Source organism: Mauremys reevesii, linkage group 2 (genome assembly GCF_016161935.1).
Source record: "Mauremys reevesii isolate NIE-2019 linkage group 2, ASM1616193v1, whole genome shotgun sequence".
In the NCBI taxonomy this organism is placed as follows: Eukaryota; Metazoa; Chordata; order Testudines; family Geoemydidae; genus Mauremys; species Mauremys reevesii.
In genome coordinates, this window is record NC_052624.1 from 98,762,720 (window position 1) to 98,784,695 (window position 21,976).

General features: G+C 42.6%; 1 protein-coding gene and 1 long non-coding RNA gene across 2 annotated transcripts in view; one reads left to right on the forward strand and one right to left on the reverse strand.

Moving 5' to 3' along the window:
• Positions 1–3,314: 3,314 nt before the first annotated feature.
• LOC120396908 lies at positions 3,315–11,935 on the reverse strand. The gene is made up of 4 exons (XR_005593522.1): positions 11,787–11,935; positions 10,896–11,041; positions 8,488–8,606; positions 3,315–3,439 (listed from the first exon to the last, which is right to left on the reverse strand). It is a non-coding gene; the product is annotated as an uncharacterized LOC120396908 (long non-coding RNA).
• Positions 11,936–12,001: 66 nt separating this feature from the next.
• The window catches only part of CUL1 (cullin 1), a 120,809-nt gene continuing 110,834 nt past the window's right edge, over positions 12,002–21,976 (forward strand). The window contains exon 1 of the mRNA XM_039524355.1: positions 12,002–12,112. The gene's annotated coding sequence lies outside the window, so the exon portion shown is untranslated. The remainder of the gene's footprint in view (positions 12,113–21,976) is intronic.

Below are 21,976 nucleotides of genomic sequence, written 5' to 3' on the forward strand. Positions count from 1 at the left end.
GTTACATGATCACAGTTCCCAATCCCAATCTCCCATCCCCTGCTCTTGGTCAAGTCTCAGTGTCCACTGGCTTATTGTCCCGGTGTCATTTTCCATCAAATCCCAGCTCACCCCCACACTCACCAAATCTGTCTCCTCCCTACCCCTGACCCATTCCTAATAATTGGAGATATACCAATCTCCTAGAACTGGAAGGGACCTTGAAAGGTCATTGAGTCCAGCCCCTGCCTTCACTAGCTGGACCAATTTTTGCCCCAGATCCCTAAGTAGCCCCCCTCAAGCAGGGGCGGCTCTACAAATTTGGCCGCCCCAAGCAATGATGCCCGGGAGGTGCCCCCGAGCCGCGGGAGCAGCGGACCTGCCGCGGGCATGACTGCGGAGGGTCCGCTGGTCGCGCGGCTCAGCTGGACCTCCCGCAGCTGCGGGCGATACGCTGGTCCGGCGGCTCCGGTTGAGCTGCCGCAGTCATGCCTGCGGGAGGTCCAGCCGAGCCGCGGGACCAGCGAACCGTCCGCAGTCATGCCTGCGGCAGGTCCGGTCGTCCCCGGGCTCCGGTGGACCTCCCGCAGGCATGACTGCGGCAGGTCCACCGGACCAGCCTGCCGCCCCCCTGGGAAAGGGCCGCCCCAGGCGGCTGCTTGCCCCGCTGGGCTCTAGAGCCGCCCCTGCCCTCAAGGATTGAACTCACAACCCTGGGTTTAGCAGGCCAATGCTCAAACTACTGAGCTATCCCTCCCCGCAAGTCTCCTACCTTGGGTCCCCATCTGATTTCAGTCTTTCTTTCCCTGGCTTCCAGTCCCATTTTCCGTGCTCAGTCAGTCCTAGTGTCCACCCTCTCTGCTTTAAGTTCCAATCCCTCCAGCCTCCTTGTCCCAATTTATTTTGGCCCACCTGGTCTTCCCGTTGTTCCCTCTGCATTTGAGTCAAGCAGCGTCTTCCTCTAATGCTGCTGGACATTATCAAGTGAACACTGAGAGCACAGAAGATGTAGGCTCCCTACTCTTGGTTCCACTGCCTAGCCCTGGCATAGCCTGTTGCAGCCCAGAGTTGTAACTGCAGGGAAAAGTCTTGCCTAGCTCTGAGCTGGAGCATGTCTAATGCAGATGGAGTCTTTGGAGATTCCAGATGTGACGCTCTAGTGAGCATGTGCAAACTGTTATTTTTCAAAGGCTTATAACTTGGCCAAATTTATGTGGATTTTCACATGGATGGCAAAAGGCACATCTCTGACAAAAAGGTCACCTCCCAGCCAGAATTCAGGTCCCTTCGCTAAAGTTTCTCAAAAAAAAAAATCCAGAATTTTTTAGCACAGGCAAAACCATATATTTTTCCCTAGCCTCCTTCCCAGGAATGTCTGAACTATTTTGACTGATTTTTTTAAAAAAAAGGCAGCTTGAGGCAGACAACCTGGCATGGAAGATTTCAGCCCAAAGGGCTTAAGTTTGGCAAACTTAACCAATTGAAAACAGGGTCTTACAGTGGAAAGTGTCTTAATTACCTTTATACTGGGTGATGCTACCAGGCCTGCATTATAGTAAGAATTGTTTGCAGATTTCTTTATAAATGAGGTAACTCACAGGGTAATGTGCTAAAGATTACAATATTACTGCCACAGATCAACAAAAAGTCTTTTATCCTGGCAGCAATTATAATTCATGCCCATTTCACACCCCAATGCTTTTCGTTTTTTTTAAACCACAATGGGACTTTCCTTAAAAGTTGTTACAAGGACTTTCAAGAACACATAATTGTGTCACATTCGATTCTTCATCTAAAACAAACTGTACTTTAGACTGGAGTGGATCCAACTAGTCTCTCTCTAATCAGGAAACCAGCCATGTTTAATAGGGATGTTTGTATAGGAACATCACTTTCTGTGATTTTTTTTAAAGCACTACTAAATGTACCTCAAGGGATGAAACTGTATTAGCTGGAGAATAGAATAGATGTTCCAGTACCGATTCTGTCTCTAATTTCTGTGGTTTTTCTAAAATCCATTAGACCATTACATGCTGAGTGTCACTTCTACCAAGCCTAATAGGAGGAATAAAGCAATTTTCATGTATACTCTGATAGTAGAAACACATGTTGGAAAATGTTCTCGTATGTAAGACTAGAATCTGCATTAACATACAACTGACATCAATTACAGTTGAAAAGTATTGATATGCTTATAATAAGAAATCAGATGCACACAATCCCAAAGAAATCAGATGCACGCTGTTAAACCCAGTAAGGAAACAAGCATATTTGCCTCTCCCTATGCTCTCTCCCCTGTAAGGCCAAACATACTGAGCCACCCTTCTCTTCCTTTAATCAATCAATATAAAATGCAGAACAATGGCTACTACACTCATTGAAGAACATGAGTATTAAACATTAAACCACTAGATGGTGTCTCTCCACCATTTATGATCATTCAGTCACCTTTAGAGTCTGGAGTTATTATGGGGTGGAGCCATCGTATTTACATAGGAAAACACCAGTGGAAAGCTGAAGTGACCAAGCTGATGTTCAGATACTAAATATGAGTTCATTCAGTGTCACTACAATTGCTTTTGAAAAACAGTTCTGTGCTCCAGTGAATGATTGAAACTAAATTTACCAGTAGAAGTTTTCCAGAGAGGAAGGAATGCATCATTGTGCCTGAAATCTGACAGATACTATCTATGGGATGAGAAGGTAATTCAGTCTTCATATCCATTTAATCCTTGTTCAGCTTCAGCTAGCTAGAAGGGTGATAATGTAGACTTCAGTCCACTATAAAACTGACCTTCAACTTATTTAACATAGACCATCATGGCCATTGGCTCACATGGTGATGATTTTCAATCCAGTGATGAGTTACCACCATTTTAACAAGAGACTTCCACAAAAATTCCTACCTCTTAATTTGATATCTACCCAACCGTAGTTTGAGCACAGAGAGGAGGGATGAGGGCCTGGAGAATTTATTTATTTGCTTTTCCATTTAAAACATTCATAACCAGGCAGAGGGAGATTGTACCACTTTGCAAACAAACATATATAGCTTGTGTAATGGGATGTCAGAAAGGGAGAGCCAAGCAGTATTCTCCTCTACTATTTCTTGGAAATGGTTTTAAAAATACCTGACACTGATATGGTTTGTTTCATTCAAAAGGTCTTCAAGAATATTTTTACTAGCATCAGGGATTAGCGGTCTGGTTGGTCCCAATGTAAAGTCCAGCCTGACCCGAGCACAGCTAACCCAAACCCGATCTGAGAGTGTTCAGTCATTTTGAAAACTGAGCTGACCCCAACACTTTCCCCACAACCTGTGTCAGTGCTGCTGCCACATTATCTGTGGGGCTTGTCCTGGTGAGGGCTTCCTGCTCCCAGGTCTTGTGCCTGTGATCCATCTCCAAGCTCCTCCACCTGGCCAGCTCCCCCAGGAGATTAGTTGTGCTTTAGATTACCACTAGAACAAAAATGATAGATGTAAAAGTAAAGTACACAGACTGAAAATGATGTCCCTGAAAGCTGTGATGCTTTAATGGAAGACAACAGATTACAATTCTTAACGAGGCCGCCCACCAAAGTATGCTGAAAATAAACTTTTTGACAAATTTTCCATTGCAATGGATTCATTTTATTCCTGTCTCCATGCCAACAGGAGGACTTTAGTCTATTATTTTCACCAGAACAATTCCAAGTACTTCCCCTCCCTGGTTAGGCTCTGGAAAGTGAGAGAAACTAAAAAGAATGATGTCAGCAGAAGTACCATACTCTATATACAGAATCTCTCCACAAGCTTCAAAGTAGCTATCAGCAACAAATGAACTTCAGGTTTCATTAACTTCTGTGTTTTAAGTGGTTATTTTTAAAATGGTGAATTAATCAAATTTATTTTAAAAGGTGTCTAAATTGCATGTTTTAACAGTCCTTCACTAACTTTTAGTTAAAGAAATTTAAAATGTTTGAAGTTTGATTTATTTTTCCACTAAAAAATATTAAACCTGTGATGTTGCATAGAGCTAATTTTACTATATTCTGATTCTTTGACATTTAAAGAATATTGCACAAATTAAAATGAATGATTTTGCCTTGTGTTTTCTCCTGAATAAAAAGTATTGTGAATGCAGAGAGGTTTCTACAGTAGCTGGAAATCTAAGTGCTTAGATATTATGGTGATGTGCACACAGTAAACTAATTAGGGCCTTGATCCTGCAAGGGAATTGGGGGTGTTTGGATCCAGAGTTTTGGTTCTATATAAATCTGTTTTGATTGGGCAATTGTGCACTCTCGTGTGTTCTTGCCCCACCAGTGACTGGCCCTATTTACATTTAGTGGCAAAGACATATAGGCTGCACAGTTAAACAGAATAAAACTCTAACTATGTTTCTCTCAGAGCCTTAAGGATAGTAAACATGGTAACCGGGCACTATATTTTTGCTAGAAGTCTATAGAGCAACTGCCAGGTCCTAAAGATTTCCCACAGGGGAGAAATTGTATAGCACTGTTTACCTTTGCTAATGTAATAGGAGTGAGCTTGTGTGTGTTTGGTAGGGCTGTTAATTAATCTCAGTTAACTCACGCAATTAACTTTAAAAAATTAATTGTGATTAATTTAATCGCACTTTTAAACACACTGTTAACAGAAAACCAATTGAAATTTATTAAATATTTTGGATTTTTGCTACATTTTTCAAATATATTGATTTCAATAGCAACACAGAATATCAACTGTACAGTGCTCACTTTATATTTTTATTACAAATACTTGCACAGTAAAAATAATAAACAAAAGAAATATTTTTCTATTCACCTCATACAAGTACTGTAGTGCAAACTCTTTATCATGAAAGTGCAACTTACAAATGTAGATTTTTTTTGTTACATAACTGCACTCAAAAACAAACAGTGTAAAACTTTAGAGCCTACAAATCCACTCAGTCCGACTTCTTGTTCAGCCAACACTCAGACAAACATCTATAGGAGATAATGCTGCCCCCTTATTATTTACAACATCACCTGAAAGTTGCATTGCAAGGTATTTACGTGCCAGAGATGCTAAACATTTGTATGCTCCTTCATGCTTCTGCCACCATTCCAGAGGACATGCTTCCATGCTGATGATGCTCATTAAAAAAATTGTGTTAACTAAATTTGTGAGTGAACTCCTTGAGGGAGAATTGTATGTCTCCTGCTCTGTTTCACCCACGTTCTGCCATATATTTCATGCTATAGCTGTCTCGGATGATGACCCAGCACATGATGTTCATTTTAAGAACACTTTCACTGCAGATTTGACAAAACACATGTGAGATTTCTAAAGATAACTACAGCACTCGACCCAAGGTTTAAGAATCTGAAGTGCCTTCCAAAATCTGAGAAGGAAGAGGTGTGGAACATGCTTTCAGAAGAGTTAAAAGAGCAACACTCCAATGTGGAAGCTACAGAATCCAAACCACCAAAAAAGAAAATCAACCTTCTGGTGGTGGCATCTGACTCAGATAATGAAAATGAACACGCATCGGTCCACACCACTTGGATCATTATCAAACAGAACCCATCATCGGCATGGATGCATGTCCTCTGGAACGGTGGTTGAAGCCTGAAGGGATATATGAATCATTAGTGCATCTGGCACGTAAATATTTTGCAATGCTGGCTACAACAATGCCATGCAAATGTCTGTTCTTACTTTCAGGTGACATTGTAAACAAGAAGTGGGCAGCATTATTTCCTGCAAATGTAAACAAACTAGTTTGTCTGCGTGATTGGCTGAACAAGAAGTAGGACTGTGTGGACTTGTAGGCTCTACAATTTTACATTGTTTTATGTTTGAGTGCAGTTATTTTTTGTACATAATTCTAAATGTGTAAGTTCAACATTCATGATAAAGATATTGCACTAAAGTACTTGTATTAGGTGAATTGAAAAATACTATTTATTTTGTTTTTTTACAGCGCAAATATTTGTAATGAAAAATAATTTAAAGTGAGCACTGTACATGTTGTATTCTGTGTTGTAATTGAAATCAATATATTTGAAAATGTAAAAAAAATCAAAAAATATTTAAAGTGTATTCTATTGTTTAAAAGCATGATTAACTGTGATTAATTTTTTAATCATGCGATTAATCACAATTAAGTTTTTTAATCACTTGATAGTACTAATGTTTTGGTTAACTTGTTTTAAATTGTTTCAGTGAAAACCGTAGTTGAAATAGGTTACTTTAAATGACCAGTGATTTAAAAAAAAAAAAAGTTTAAGCAACAGCTTTATTTCAGGATCACTTGCTTGCCTAATTATAGGATAAGGCACCAAAATCTTGAAATTCAAGAGTAAAGGTAGATCCAATAGCACCCTAACCGTGAGAATAGTTTTTGCATAGGTCTGGTATATGACCCAAAATAAATGACACAGACACAGCGTGACTCTAATAAATGTCAACATACACACCTTACATTTTCCTTCACTTATCAACCAAGCACCTCACTACAATCTCTTTTCCAGACCTAGATTTAAAATAAGATTGATGTGGAGCCAAGAAATCTGTGGATTTGAAGTGTAAGTGGCATTGATCCATTACCATCCACTCAAATACTTTCTCTGGAAATGGGAGACTACACACAGGCTAGCAATTGGTAAGGTTAACATCAGTCTCACCACTGCTTGTTTTACTATAACTGACATTTTGCCCTTTTGATGAATGCAGCCACTCATCCTCATCATTATATGTTGATCAAGGTAGGTATCAAAGATAGGCTATTCAGTTAATCAAGCAATCCTATTAGCTGAAAAACAACTACAATTCTAAGTGCTTTATAATTATCAATTACAAAGAGACTGTATTTTACAATCTATCAATTGATTACCCCTGGAATAAATCTTTTATTGCTTCAAAAGCCTTAGCGCGTCAGTATGGTAGGAACTGGGGCTAGTCAATTTATTCATATGCAAATGAATTCATCTTGGCATGCTGTCTTTTCATACTATTGAGTCATATATTGTATACCATCATATTAGTTTTATTTTCTAACAACTGAAAGCCTGTTGGATAGGATTGCCAGTTGCAATTCTCTGTCAATGTTTTCACCTGATGACAGTCCAGTCAACAGGGGCGGCTCCAGGCCCCAGCACGCCAAGCCACGCCTGCGGGAGGTCCACCGGAGCCGCCTGCCGCCCTCCCGGCGACTGGCAGAGCGCCCCCCGCGACATGCTGCCCTGCTTGGGGCGACGAAATGTCTAGAGCCGCCCCTGCCAGTCAAGATATTAAATATTCGTTATGTTAAAAACAATCTGGCACAATAACGGTTCTTCTGATTTCTTTTTTTCTTATTGCTCACTGAGGTATAATATATGGAACTGATTATTTTCTACATAGAGAATTTTTTTCCTTAACCGCCAGCATTAGACTCTTACAGAAATCACAAACCATTTTTAGAGATTTTTTTAGTAGCTTATATAATTATAAATGACTTGTCCCATACTTCTACTGTTTGCAGAATTTTAGAGATTAACAGACTGCAAGATATTTATACTCTAGCCTTGCCCTAACCTAGCAATTTCTATCCCCTTTCATGAGTTTTATGTAGGAGTTCCTCAGAATTGGGCCCTCCAGCATAAAGGCACTACATGCAGTCTGTGCATGCTTTCCAAATCCTGCTCCCCATCTTTCATGCACAGTGAAACTACACCAGTTACTCTGGGGAGAATTCTGAATAAAAAAATTAAAAATTCTGTGCCAAACATTTAAAAATTCTGCACACAATATTTTAAAATTCTGCATATTTTATTTATCAAAATAACACAATATAATCCTGCCAGTTTCAATTCGTTTGATAATTTATTTCAAAATATCTGTCAGTAAGTGTGTCTGTAACAATGGAGACCAAAAAAAGGTTCAGGAAATGATTTTTGACAAATAGATTCCTTACTAGGCATATTAATACAGAACTTTGAGTAATTCATTTAAAGTACAATAGAGAACCATATTTCCTGCCCCACTCAGTGTTGTTGTGCAAACACTTGGGGGAGTCAGGGGTAATGGAGGCGCTAAGGGAGAGGGAAGGAGCCTGAGAGTGAACCTGCAAGGTTGTTTGGTATGGGTGGGAGAAGTATGGAACAGGTTTTGGGGGGGAATTGTTAGGGAGTTGGGTAGCCCCCCCATGCATACCCCTAGCGTCTCCCATTCAGTTAGACACATCTGCCCCTGTTCTTGTGTGTCCCTGAACCCACTGTCCCCGTGTGGTCCTGCACCCCTCCTCCCTCCCATCCCCATGTGGCCCTACAGCCCTCTCCCCCCCCCCCGCTGTCCATGTGTGGCCCTGCACACTAGCCCCGCTCTCCATGTGGCCCCGAAGCCCCCCTCCCATTCAGCTCCTGGCTCAATGATGTCACCCTGCTAGCACCTAAGCCCATGTCCCAGTCTGTCCCCCACCCACTAGCCCTTCTGAACCTCAGTCTGTGACCCCTCAGCATCCCTGTGTACCCTGCTCCGTCTGTCCCATGCCTCCTCACCTGGCCCTATTGTGAGGAATGCAGCCTCTCTGCCGGCTGGCTGTCCTCTCTTCTGGTGCCACAGCAGCCCCGGTGGGTGAAGGGTACACTTGCAGCACCTCTCCAGCAGAATCTATATTCTGGGGAGGGAAAAAATAATCTGTGGGAGACGTGAATTTTGTGCATGCACAGTGGTGCAGAGTTCCCTCCAGGAGTATCCAGTTCTGCTTCAGGAGAGGATAGAACTTGTCACTAAATGCACAGTTGTTATTATTTCTGTTTCTATGTGACTGCAATATTTTCAGAAGGACAAGGTCAATGAGGTAATATCTTTTATTGGACCAGCTTCTGTTGGTGGAATACACATGTTTATGAGCTACGTAGAGCTCTTTAGGTATCAGTATTTTCAGGCACTTAGGATGGGCCAAATCCTGATGTCCTTAGTCAGGCAAAACTCCAGTTGACCTCAATGGCATGCTACTAGTGGACTTCAGGGTTTGATTTCATATTCATATTGACTCGATTAAAAACTCTGAAAGTGAAATATTTTGAAGATTAGAGATTATGTATTGAGGCAAATAATTCTAAAATCTCCTAAAAGGACAAGCTAAAGAGTGAAGATGAAGCAAAAACTTCAAACTGCACTTGCTTCCTATTCACTACCACATCCATTTCAAGCTCTGGAACCAATTTACAAAGCCCTTAAAGTGGTAAGGCAAGGCTTCTCAAAACTTGGGAAATGGAACTCTCCTACAGGAATATAAAAAACACTAGTGTGATGTTTTTAAAGGGCCACCCAAAATGAGCTGTCACTCAGTAGATTGTATAGATTTTCTTGGTACCTTCTCATCTGTCTTATATGCTTTGATGAGCACTGAAATATTGTGTTGACATTTAAAGTATCACTACTGGCAACTGAAGCACCAATTGAAAGGAACTAGGCTGTTCTGAGCCCTCAGCTACTGTTTCAGGCTCTCTGCAAATTCAGACACTGTTGCATCCAATATACTCGGTTCATATTTTCAAGGGGTTCTTTACAATCAAGTGTAGGTCATTACTGCAGAGGTAACCCCGGTGAAGAACCTGGGTTAGCCCAGCTTGGGTGCAAGCAGCCATGTTGCAAAGCCATACTGGAGTTACCAGCATGGAGTTACTTACTGGTGTATGTCATTAGGACTTGTGGGGTCATATTCCATGGTTCTTGCCACTGCAGTAAACTGAGCTGTTGTATGATTCTCTTTCAGAGAACTGTGAGAGAACTTGTCTGGCATTCTGGGCACACAGGAGGAATTGTGGGAAGGCATTGACTGGTTTAACCTGTGTTCTCACTGCAAAGTGGGACGGTTACCAGCTCACACATTAGCAGCGCTTGAAGTTTAGCCTCTAGGGTAGGCCACTTAGCTTTGATGTAAAGTACCACCGCATCAGACCAGACAGTTTAGGGACAACATCTGTGTAAGACCCCGGATTAACTCTGCAGTGAAAACAAGCCTTATGTATAACAGAGTCCAAGCACATATTAGAAGGAGTCTGTGATACAGCATTCTTAACAGCAGGCCCAAGGCTCTGGATCACCTAAAGGAGAGTTCAGGAAGAGTTGTTTAATATTCTGAGGTAATACTGTAAAAATCACCCTTCACCATGGTGTTCCTGAAGAACCGTAGCATTAGATAAACAGGACCACACTCAAAACAAACAGCTCACAATTAAACAAGAGTAGGGTGCAGGACTGACAGCTGGACAGTTTCTTTTAAAAATAATCCATGTACAGGGCCCAGCCATTACTACTGCAGTAGACACTTTAGAATTGCAAATAAATTAAATTGGATAGATCTGAGACCAATAAGCCAATATGTTTTGGGCTTTACCTGGTTCATCAATACAAATTAATTTCATAGCTCATGCATCAGGCCAGAAGAGACATCATAAGCTGTACTGAAGTCAATATTTTATTAAGGAATGCACATTTGAAAGCATCCCCTTATTTGATGATCCCACATGCAGTGGCCTTTTCCTTCTTTTACGTTAAAAAAAATCTATTACTCCAATGGTGTTTATTATATTGCAATCATAATTAGATTGTTGGAAACTTACCAGAAAAGTTTCAGGTGGTAAAAATGGTAAGAGAAAAAGAAAAAATATACCTGATAAAAACCTTAAAATATATGCTCATTCAAATGCCGCAACTATAGATCTGTAGGAAAACAACAAAGAATAGGTCTACAAAGGCTTGACTTTTAGATCATTGGCAACTTTGAGATTCCCTCTATATCAGGTAGGACACAGTTGAAATTGGTTATTTTCTTTTTTCCTTTTTTGCTATAATACAAATGCTGAATACACTTAAATAAAAAATCGCTTAACAGCTCTGTGAAAAATAGATGCATAGAACCCTAATTTATTATACGTAGTCTGTGATAGATCCTTACCATTTCATTTTAATTTTAATTTTAACTCTTGCTGTGAAAAGATATCTAACTTTCTTGATACACTCATTCTTCAAGGATTGCTAAATGAGGATTTATTGTTGTAGGACGACTGGGCTTCACATGAATTTTTTTGTAACTTTTTGGTTCTGAATTATCAATGTTCCAAATAGAGGAAACATAAATAAAAATACAGCAAATGACAAAGTAACCACAAGTAAATCCTGGCAAAGTTTAAAGGCATAATCCATTCATTCATCAAACAAGCTGGTCTCACTGTCCCATATTTTCCTGAAGCTGGAAAGTGGCCCGAGTACAGTTTTGATTTATCCATTGCCAGTAAGATATTTCTTGCTGCCTCTGAGAGGTTTGTAATAGTATCCTGGTCTGTATTTCCTGGGAATGCTAACATTCCAAACACCCTGGCTACTCTTCAGTGCTTAAATCTTTACAAAATATTCCTGCCAGAAAAAACAAGTACTCCAGCTTGGCTATCAATCCAGGTTTATCTATGTAGCTGACAAATCACTTAGAGCTTTTTCTAATTGTTATTTTTAATTTATCACAATATCAAATAAAACCTGCATTGGAACAGACTAAATAGGCTAGTTATCTTAAAGGTTAATAAGTCAACATATTGAACAATTTTTTTAGATATTCAATATGGAAGTATTTTCCACAAGGGGTTTTTTAAATATATATTTTACAGCCAGATGTATTTTACTTATATGAAGGCTACTGTTGGTCTAATTAGAAAGTAAATGTATAGAAAAATGGCAAGATTTTGACTGCTTTTTCCACATCGACATGTAGATAAAGACGGACCAGGCAAGGAATTGCAAGGCTTAACTGCTTTATCCTGAGCCTCACTCCCCTGAAGCCTACTGTATTTACACTGCATGGGTCCTCTCCTCCCTTTGTTGTTTTGCAAGGGCATTCCATGGTGGACTTTTGAAACAGACTCCCTGATTCCTAGGTGTGTATCCTGCTGATGCACTATACGCCTGTCCCCATTCAGATTACTCCTGCTTTTGCTTTCTTCCTTCCCTCTGTTACAACCCTATGAAAAGCTCATTGTTGAGTAGTAGGATTATGACCTCAGAGGCAAATCTCTCTCCTGTCCCCTACTCCATTCCTCCTCCTCCTTAGCTGTGCTCACACAGCTCTTTGTTCAATGATGGGATTCTGACATCCATCCTCCTGAGATTATGACATCCAAGGTAAATCAGCCAATCACTGCTCTTTTCCTCTTCTCTGTCTCTATTACCTCCCCTCAATCTTTATTCATTTTCATATAGCTCTCTTGTTGAGAGCCAGTATAATCCAGCAGACCAAGCATCGGAGTGAATCAGTCCTGGATTCTATTTTGATACTACCAATGACTCATCTTTATGTTGTATGCAGTGTAGTTATAGCCATGTTGGTCCCAGGATATTAGAGAGGTGGGTGAGGTAATATCTTTTATCAGACCAACTTCTGTCGGTGAGAGAGACAAGCTTTTGAGCCACATGGAGCTCTTCTTCAAGTCTTGGAGAGGTATTTGACTGTCACAGCTAAATGTAAGGTGGAACAGATTGTTTAGCATAAGTAGTTAGCACATATTGTAAGGGACCATTCAAGATGGATTTATAGTTTATTACAACAACCTTTTGTAGAGGTAGTAACAGGCCACTCTACCTTAAATGGTCCCTTAGAACAGTGGTTCTCAAAATTATTTGATCCCACCTCCCTGTTGTAGTTTGTCCCCTCACTACTGCCCACGCCCGTCACACAAGTTCATATATGGATATATGCGGTGGCAGTGCTTCACTGGAATCAGTTTCGGCTTCTTTGTTTTTCACTTGAGGTTTTTTTTTTTCCTGTTGCACGAATGAACCACAATCCGCTGTAAGAAGAGCAAAAGCAAAACACTGCTTGTGGTCTATGCTTACAATTAAATGTCCACACCATGTTGTAGCAAACAGATTAACGCACAGATGGCAACAACTTTGTATAATGCTATGCAAGCTTAACATAAATCTGTAAAATGCACAACATCATCTACCACAGCCGACACATAGCTGCAGCACACAGGGTCACGTGCACCTGCAACAGTTGCTGCTTGGCTTGTATTAAGCATGCTCACAGAGTCACACAGACTGAGCGTGCTCAGTAACATCTGCTGAAGCCTCTGCCCTCACTATCTCCCTCCCCCGCACTATCGGCAAGTATGGGTCATCTTTGCTATCTAGAGTCAAATGCACAGCACCATCTGGGAACCTGATATGTCTCGAGGAATGAGTTTTGATAATTATTCATTGCTGTGGGTAAAACATGCACAGTACATTTTTCCCCTAAAGTTTCTCACGTCCCGCAAGAATACATTCCATTCCCCCTCCCCCCACCGTTTGAAAACCTCTGCCTTAGAATATGTGCTAACTACTTATGCTAAACAGTCTGTTTCACCTTACATTTAGCTGTAATCCTTGGAGTACCTTTCCCAAACCTGAAGAAGAGTTCTGTGGCTCAAAAGCTTGTCTCTCTCACCAACAGAAATTGGTCTGATAAAAGATATTTTAACTTCACCCACCTTGTCTGTCTAATGACTCATCATGTCAGCTTGGGCAAATCACTTCACTCTTCTGTGCCTCAGTTACCTCATCTGTAAAATGAAGATACTCCTTTCAGTCACATTTTTGAGACTATGAACATCTATCAAAAATACAGTTGGAATGACACACTGGTCCAAATCAGCACTGTAGAAGGAGTTTGCTGTACACACGCACATGCAACTGAGCATTTATTTGATATCTGTAGGCTGGATATATATACAGATACATAAATTTCCACAGTGGCCTCAGCTATGTTACTTCAAAGAACTAATCATTATAATTATATCTCTGTAATACTACTATTTGAAATGGAGTATATAACAGGCCCATTGTATGAAACCCCTACAGCATGTTGCATGCTGTAATCAGTTATTCTTCTTCAAGTGATATCCCTATGGGTGCTCCACTGTAGGTGGGTGCAGCAGCGCCTCCTGTACCTGGGATTAGAGATCTTCATTAGCGGTGTCCACTGGATTGCACATGCGCACCTCCTGATCTCGCACTGTGAGCTGCATGTGTATATATAGCACTGTGCGGTCCAACTGTCCCTGGTTCCTTCTTAACCGCCTTTGGTCAGGAATGGAATCCGCAGCAGAGCCTGCCTATCCTTTGGGCTGTTAGATAATGCCTTACCTATTAGTTTTAGTAGAGTTTAGTAGTCTTCTTTCCTTTATTATCCTCTCCCTTAAAATTGTTTTCCTTCCTCTTGCCCTCCCCATTAGTTCATAGTTTAGAATTTCCTTTTTCCACTTCCCACCCTTCCTGACTGGGAAGCTTTCTCCCTCACCCTTATGCCTGGGTCTCCTGGGTTTAAGGGATGCATTTCCTGCCAGGAGGCCTTTCCAGTAAGCAACTATCACCTACAGTGCATCTGCTGCCTGGGAGAGGGACACATCCTGCAGCAGTTCACTCATTGCCACAGCCTGACTGCCAGGGCCAGAAAAGAGTGGGACATTCAGCTGCAATTTATCCTCCTGGACAGAGATCATTGCATCCAGCATTGGACCCTGGCCTCGACACTTCCCCCACGTGGCTCTCACACTCCACTAGGTCATCTACCAACCCCCATTCACCGCATTCTTCTAAGAGGAAATCTTCTCTTTCCCATGCTGATGGGAAGAAACAGGCTCCCTCATCGCCTTCTGAGGCACCGCCCGCCAGAACACTGTACTCTGTGAGGTCACTAGCCTCAACATCTTCGGGGACAAGACATACCTTCAGGAACTGTCCAAATACCTCCAGTACTGGAGCTAAACATAGGTCTAAAGACCCTAAACAGGTGGACCTGCAGGTGTTGGCACCATCTCTCAGGACCAGAGACTGTAATGCAAGACCTTCAAAACTGATGCAGACTGCCCCAACCAAGTCAACTTTGGGCACCACGGCACTGACGAAACCACCAGCACTGGCAGTTCTATTAGCACCAACATCCTTTTTGACACTGACAAAACATGCAGCACCAGCCAAGCTTTCAGCGCCACTGCGCTCTCTGGCACCAACTACATCCTCAGCACCGAGCAAGTCCTCAACTCCATCTGCTGGCTGCTCAAGAGAATGCACCTCTTCCTTGGCACCAATGCATCCACTGGTGATGATGGTGCTCCTTCCTCCTCCCCAGAACTTCAGATACCCCAAGGACCTGCTTGTATCTGACCTGCCTGAGTCACCACTACTCAGGCATGAGCTCCCTCCACCTCTGTCCTCTTCTCCAGAGTCACAGCACTGTTCCCTCTCACCTCTGAGGACAGCACCATGCTTCCCCAGCATAGAGGAAGGGGAGGAGGACTACCCCGCCTCCCACCTTACATTCAGGACAGGCACAAAGCACATCATCTACATGTCCTCAATATCCACGAGCCCCAACAGACCCAGGGCCCTGGTATGGCCTACCATGGATGCAATGCCACATACTATTCCCTCCCTGTTGGCCATACTGGGATCCAGGGGCCATGCACAGATTGCAGTTCGGGAAGCCTCCTATATAGCAAAGCTGGAGGCCTACATGTTCACCATCCCCATCTGTTTCTCTACCACCAGGGACCAAGCCATTCCTGATAGCGGATGAGGAAGAAGAACTGGAGGGAGAGGTTGCACCACCATTCCATTTCTCCTTTTCTTCCCCAAATGAGACTATCATGCCTCTGCCTCCCCTCCCCCATGTTATCCCATGACTTTAAATACTTCCAGAAGCTGTTTCACAGGATAGCAGACTCCCTTAAGATTCCATTGGAGGAATTGAAAGAACAACAGCATAAACTGCTCAACATCCTGCACTCATTCTCCAAAATACCTGTCCCTGTCAATGAGGCCTTTCTTGACATGGCCAAGGTGCTCTGGCAGACCCCAATGTCCATCCCACCGACCTGCAAGCAGGGAAACAAAAAATATTATGTCTCCACTATGGACATGCAATTTCTTTTTTCTCACCCCCCTCCAAATTCCTTAGTTGTCAATGCCATGCACAAAAAGGGACACCAATACCAACCTAGATCTACCCTTTATAACAGGGATTGGAAGCAGTTGGATCTATTTGGCTGCAAGACATATTCATCTGCTATCCTCCAATTCCACATCTCCAACTATGAGGCTCTCCTGGCCAAATATAATTATGTCAATTATTCGAAAATACAGGAATTCTGCCAAGACCTTCCTGATGACAAGAAGGAGCAGCTCCAGGCACTTGTATCCAAAGGACAACTCTTGGCCCATACAGCTTTACAAGGCCCCTGGGATTCCACAGATACTGCTGCCTGTTCCATAGTGACTGCCATAGTCATGAGACGGGTGTCATGGCTGCACCTCTCTGGCCTCCCTAATGAGGTACAGAGCACCATTGAGGACCTACCCTCTGAGGGCTCCAAATTATTTGCAGAGTGCATGGATCAGTCCCTGCACTCCCTGAAGGACTCTCAAACAACTCTCAGCTCTCTGGGCATTTATACGCCAGCACCGAAGAGATGACCAGGGAAATACCAACCTCCCCCACGATCCTGACCACCGCTGTTCACTCCTCAGCGACAATACAACACACACAACACCACTGACAGAAGCCCCCTACCAAAAGCAGACATACAATTCCTCAAGGGGCTACCTCTCACACACCTTTGACCAAACAACAATTTTGAAGGTGTGGTTGAGGCTCCAAGAAGCCTCCCCCTGTTCCAGTCACAGCAACCATCTCCAACATCCCACCAGTTTGGTGACCATTTAGCCCCTTTCTTTCCATCATGGTGACTAATTGCAGGGCTGGCTCCAGGGTTTTTGCCACCCCACGCAGCAAAAAAAAAAAAAACAGCCGCGATCGCGATCAGCTCTACCGCTGCCGCTTCAGTCTTCAGCGGCAGGTCCTTCGCTCTGAGAGGGAGTGAGGGACCTGCCACCGAATTGCTGCTGAAGAGGGAGTGAGGGACCTGCCGCCCACCTCCGTTGGCCACCCCAAGCATCTGCTTGCTGGGCTGGTGCCTGGAGCTGGCCCTGACTAATTGCCTCAGACAAGTGGGCTCTAGAGATCATCAAGGAAGGATACTTCATCCCATTCCTATCTCCCCCTCCAACCGTCCTCCCCCACCCCCATCCCTGTTCAGGGATCCTTCTCATGAACACATTCTATGAGAAGAAACAAACCACCTTCTGCAACTGGGAGCCATAGAATCGGTCCGAGCCTAGCACAGACAGAAGGGTTTTTACTCCCATTATTTTCTGATCCAAAAGAAATCTGGTGGATGGAGACCAATCCTCGACCTTTGAAACCTCAACAAGTTCATCAAACTGCAACACTTCAAGATCATTATCCTGTCCACCATTATCCCAACACTGGAACAGGGGTACTGGTTCTCGGCCCTCGACCTCCAATATACGTATTTTCACGTGACAATACACCCTGCCTACAGACAGTTCCTCCAAGTCATCATGGGGACCAATCACTATCAATACAAAGTACTGCCCTTCAGACTCGCTACAGTGCCTCAAGTGTTCTCCAAAGTCCTCATGGTAGTGGCTGCCTACCTATGAAAAGAGGACATCGTCACATTTCCATACTTAGACTGTCTCCTCAAGGCACCATCTGAACCAGATGCCCTTCATGCCATACAAACAACAATGGACCTCTTCTTGAACCTGGAAAAATCTACCTTGACATCAGTGCAACACCTGGAATGTATCAGGGCACAACTGGACGCCATACAAGCCAGAGCCTTGCTCACAGATTTTCAGCAATAGTCAATCTTGTATCCATGTTGAGAACTTGTCCCCAGATCTCAGCCAGACAGGTCTCCAGCTGCTTGGCCATGTTCATGGTAAAGTACGCATGGTTGCACATGCAGTGTCTCCAGGCATAGCTATGTACATGTATCTCACAGACACAACCTTTACAAACTCCTCATGCCTATCAAGGTCAAGGACTCATTACTCTGATGGACACAACACAAAAACATTTCTTTTGGGGTTCCTTTCCTTCAACCAGCACCATCAACTAACCACTAACAACTGATGCCTTCTTAATCAGTTGGAGAGCGCACCTTCAGACCCATACAGTGCAGGGTAGGTCCGTAACTGAATCCACCCTACACATCAGTCTCCTAGAGTTATGAGTGGTCTGCAATGCCTGCCAACATTTTCTATCATTGGTCACACATCGGAGTCATAATGGACAATATTGCCTGCATGTTCTACATCAACAGGCAAGCTGGTGCGAGGTCCCACTATGCTCAGAAGCAATACATTATTGAACTGATGTATCTAGCATGACATCTCAGCCACACACCTCCCTAGATACCAGAACACTACAGCGGATTCATTGAGCAGGAGATTCTCCCAAGATCACGAGTGGGAGTTGGATACTGGAGCCCTTCACTACATCTTTAGCCCCTGGGCATTCCCCACCATAGATCTCTTTGCCACAGCAGAGAATGCCAATGTGCTCAATTTTGCTCGAGAGCAAGCCTAGGACTCAGATTCCTGGGAGATGCATTCCTCCTCACATGGGATGCACCACTGCTCTATGCCTTTCCTCCCTTTCCCCTTTTGTTCAGAGTACTCCACAAGATCCAAGAGGACAGAGCATGAGTCATCTTTTTAGCTCCTCTATGGCCATGACAGATCTGGTATACTTACCTTATTAGCATGATGGTATGCCCTCCAATCACTCTGTGACCAACTCCACGACTCCTTTCACAGGATGTGGGTCGAATACTCCATCCCAATCCACAGCTACTCCACCTGATGGCATGGCTCCTCCATGGTTCTGGAATTCAGAGATGACTTGTTCAGAGGCAGTTAAACAACTATTCTTGAACAGCAGACGTGATAGAACTAGATGCACTTAACTCCACAAATGGACTAGATTCTAATCATGTTAACGCAATGAGTGCTCCATTACTGCTCATCCTGAACTATATTTTACACCTTAAAAGATCATGGTTATCCATCAACTTCATTTGTGTGCACTTGGTAGCCATTACAGCCTTTCACCCCAAGATAGATGTTCACTCCATGTTCACCCACCTGCTCATGAAAAGTTTCCTGAAAGGCCTCCAAAACCTTTACCTTCACATACAGGATTCCACCCCAGCTTGGGACCCCGGCCCTGTGCTACATTCTCTTACTAGACCACTGTTGGAACTAATGGTAATGTGCTGTTATGTTCACATATCCATGAAAAAAGCATTTCTTGTTGTTATCACCTTTGCCCATTGGGTTGGTGAAATTGGATCACTCATGGGATACTTCCCATACAAGATTTTTCATAAAGGCCAAGGTTATGTTATGTCCACACCTTACATTTTTACCCAAGGTACTGTCCTCTTTCCATCGCAAACAACCTATCCACCTTTCCTGCTTCTTTCCAAAGCCACGCTGTAACCAGCAGGAGGCAGCATTATATACCTGGATGTAAGACGAGCATTAGCGTTCTACCTGGACAGAACTAAACCTTTCAGATGATCACCAAACTTATTCCTATCAACGGCCAAAAGATTGAAAGACATGGCCATTTCTAATCAACACCTTTCCAAGTGGATCTCGCAGTGTAAACACTTGTCCTACAAACTGCATAATCAACAATCTCCTCCTGGAACTCAAGCAAATTCCACCCGCTCTCTATCCACCTTCATTGCCCCTTTCTCTACAATTTCCTGATTGCTGACATTTGCAAAGCAGCCACATGGACATCCATGGACACTTTTAGCCACCACTATGCTATTACTCATTACAGCATCAGATACTCTGCTAGGACACACTGTCCTATCATCTGCATTAAATGCTGTTCCAAAGCCCCAGCCTTCCAACTAGAGGCACTGCTTTATAGTTCCCTACAGTGAAGCACCCATAGGGACATCACTTGAAGAAGAAGAAGAGAAGGTTACTCACCCTGTGCAGTCACAGAGGTCCTTTGAGATCTGTATCCCTATGGGTGCTCCCCTACCTGCCCTCTTCCCCTCTGCTTCGGAGCTGAAAGATAAGCTCTGTGATAGAGAAGGAACTTGGGAGTTCGAGACGAGGAGGTGCGTTTGTGCAGTACAGTGGGCACTGCTAATGAAGATCTCTGATCCCAGGTGCACGGAGCAGTGCCACACCCATTTACAGTGGAGCACAAATAGGGACACACATCTCGAAGAACCTCAATTACTGCACAGCGTGAGTAACCTTCTTTTTTCTCTGGGACATTGAGCTACCAGATGCAATAATTTGCAAACACTACAAAATGATAAGACATCATGGGATAAAGTTGGGATGGAGGCACGGCTAGGGATTAATGGAAGAAAGATTTTCTCATGACTAATGCTCAGGACTAAGAGTCAGGAGCCCTGGATAGCATTATATGCTCTTCCAGATTTTCCATGTGACTTTGGGTAAACCACCAATGACAAAATTTTCCTATTTGGATGTTTAAGTTTAGGTACTTAAATAAAATTTGCCTGATTTTCACAGATGTTGAGAACCAGCAGCTCCTGTTAAAGTCTACAGGAACTGTGGGTGCTCCATGCCTCCTGAAAATCAGGCCAATTTATGTAGGCTACTAAATATGAATTTACTCATCTTCCTTTAGGAACCCAAGTTTGGAAATGTTGGCCTTACAAGAACTGGGTGAAATTCACCCCAGTACACTACTCATCTGCCTCATTCAGAATCTTGTGAAACTTCATTTGTTTTTTGTATAGCAGTCTGAGATGATGAATGATATATAAGAGCAAAGCATTATTGTTATATTGAAAGTATGCTTCATATCAGTCCTATTGTATTCTGTATATATTCAAAGGGTCCTCTTCCAACTTATATCATCCTTTGAAATTAACTTGAACCTCTTCTGTCATGTTTTGTGCAGTCTCATTCAGGCTTCTGAAAGGTAAACCTCAAAAGGTACTGAGGCACGAAGGAGAGAGAGGGAGGTTGAGGAGATAAGAGATAATAAAGCAGGGGGGAAATGTGGAACACCAAAGGAGGAGATGTTTTCCACAGGGAAGTGATTAATGTAATATCAAATACTGTATGAGAGATACAATAATGAATCACAGAAGTGTCCTGAAGTAAGAGATGAAACAAAACTGTTTGGGGGTTTTTTAGTTGGCATGGTATAAGTTTGTAAATTTTAATAAACATTATGGGTGAGGGAAATACTGTAGGAAAACACGTGAAAGATGGAAGAAAAGAAACAGAGAGAGATACTTTAGAAAGCCAAAGGGGAAAAGAAATGGAAAAAGAGGACACACGGAAGGGAAATCTTATTATATTAGATACTGTGTAGTTTTCTTAATATAATGCCAGTGTTACAATGAAATACACATGAACCTTTGTTTTCATGTGGCCTAATATATTTTAAGATATAGAAAATTAAGGCTTGGATTTCAAAATTTCTTGAAGGTCCTCTCCAAACACAAACTTATCTGTCTCAAACAAAATTCTCTTGCTTGGTGTTTAAATGTTGCCATTAATGATACTGTTGCCATGCCATATTGTGGCATCTAGGACTATGAAGACCATCCATGTAAAACATGATGAGAAAACTAACTTGTAATGAAATGTAAGGTAGAGCTGGCTTGATGACCTAATGTTAATGAGGATAGAACATTTGCAAGATCAAGCACCTGGTGGGAGTTAAGGGCGCCATTCGTTTTTTCCCAAGAAATGATTAACAGCTGCACAAGAGGAACAACTTCAATAAATAAAAAAATTGTGCCCCCACTGAAGGTGATATATATCCAGTAATCTCTGTAGAGTATATGGGGGTTTAATTTATAAGTATGGCCGTGCTGTATTACCATCGGTATTCATAGGGTAAGGTAAAGAACTCACTCTAGCCATATTTGGAATTAAAAACACAAGGATTGTAAATTGTCAGCTAACAAAATGAACTCTGCTAGTTTCTCTCCCATAGGATGCAGATTAAGATTCAGATAAGGAATGTCTCTTTCTTTAATCAGTACTGTGCCGTATGAAAGCAAAGCTTCCATCTACTATTACATGGGATGCTAATTAACTTAATACATTTCCCCAATG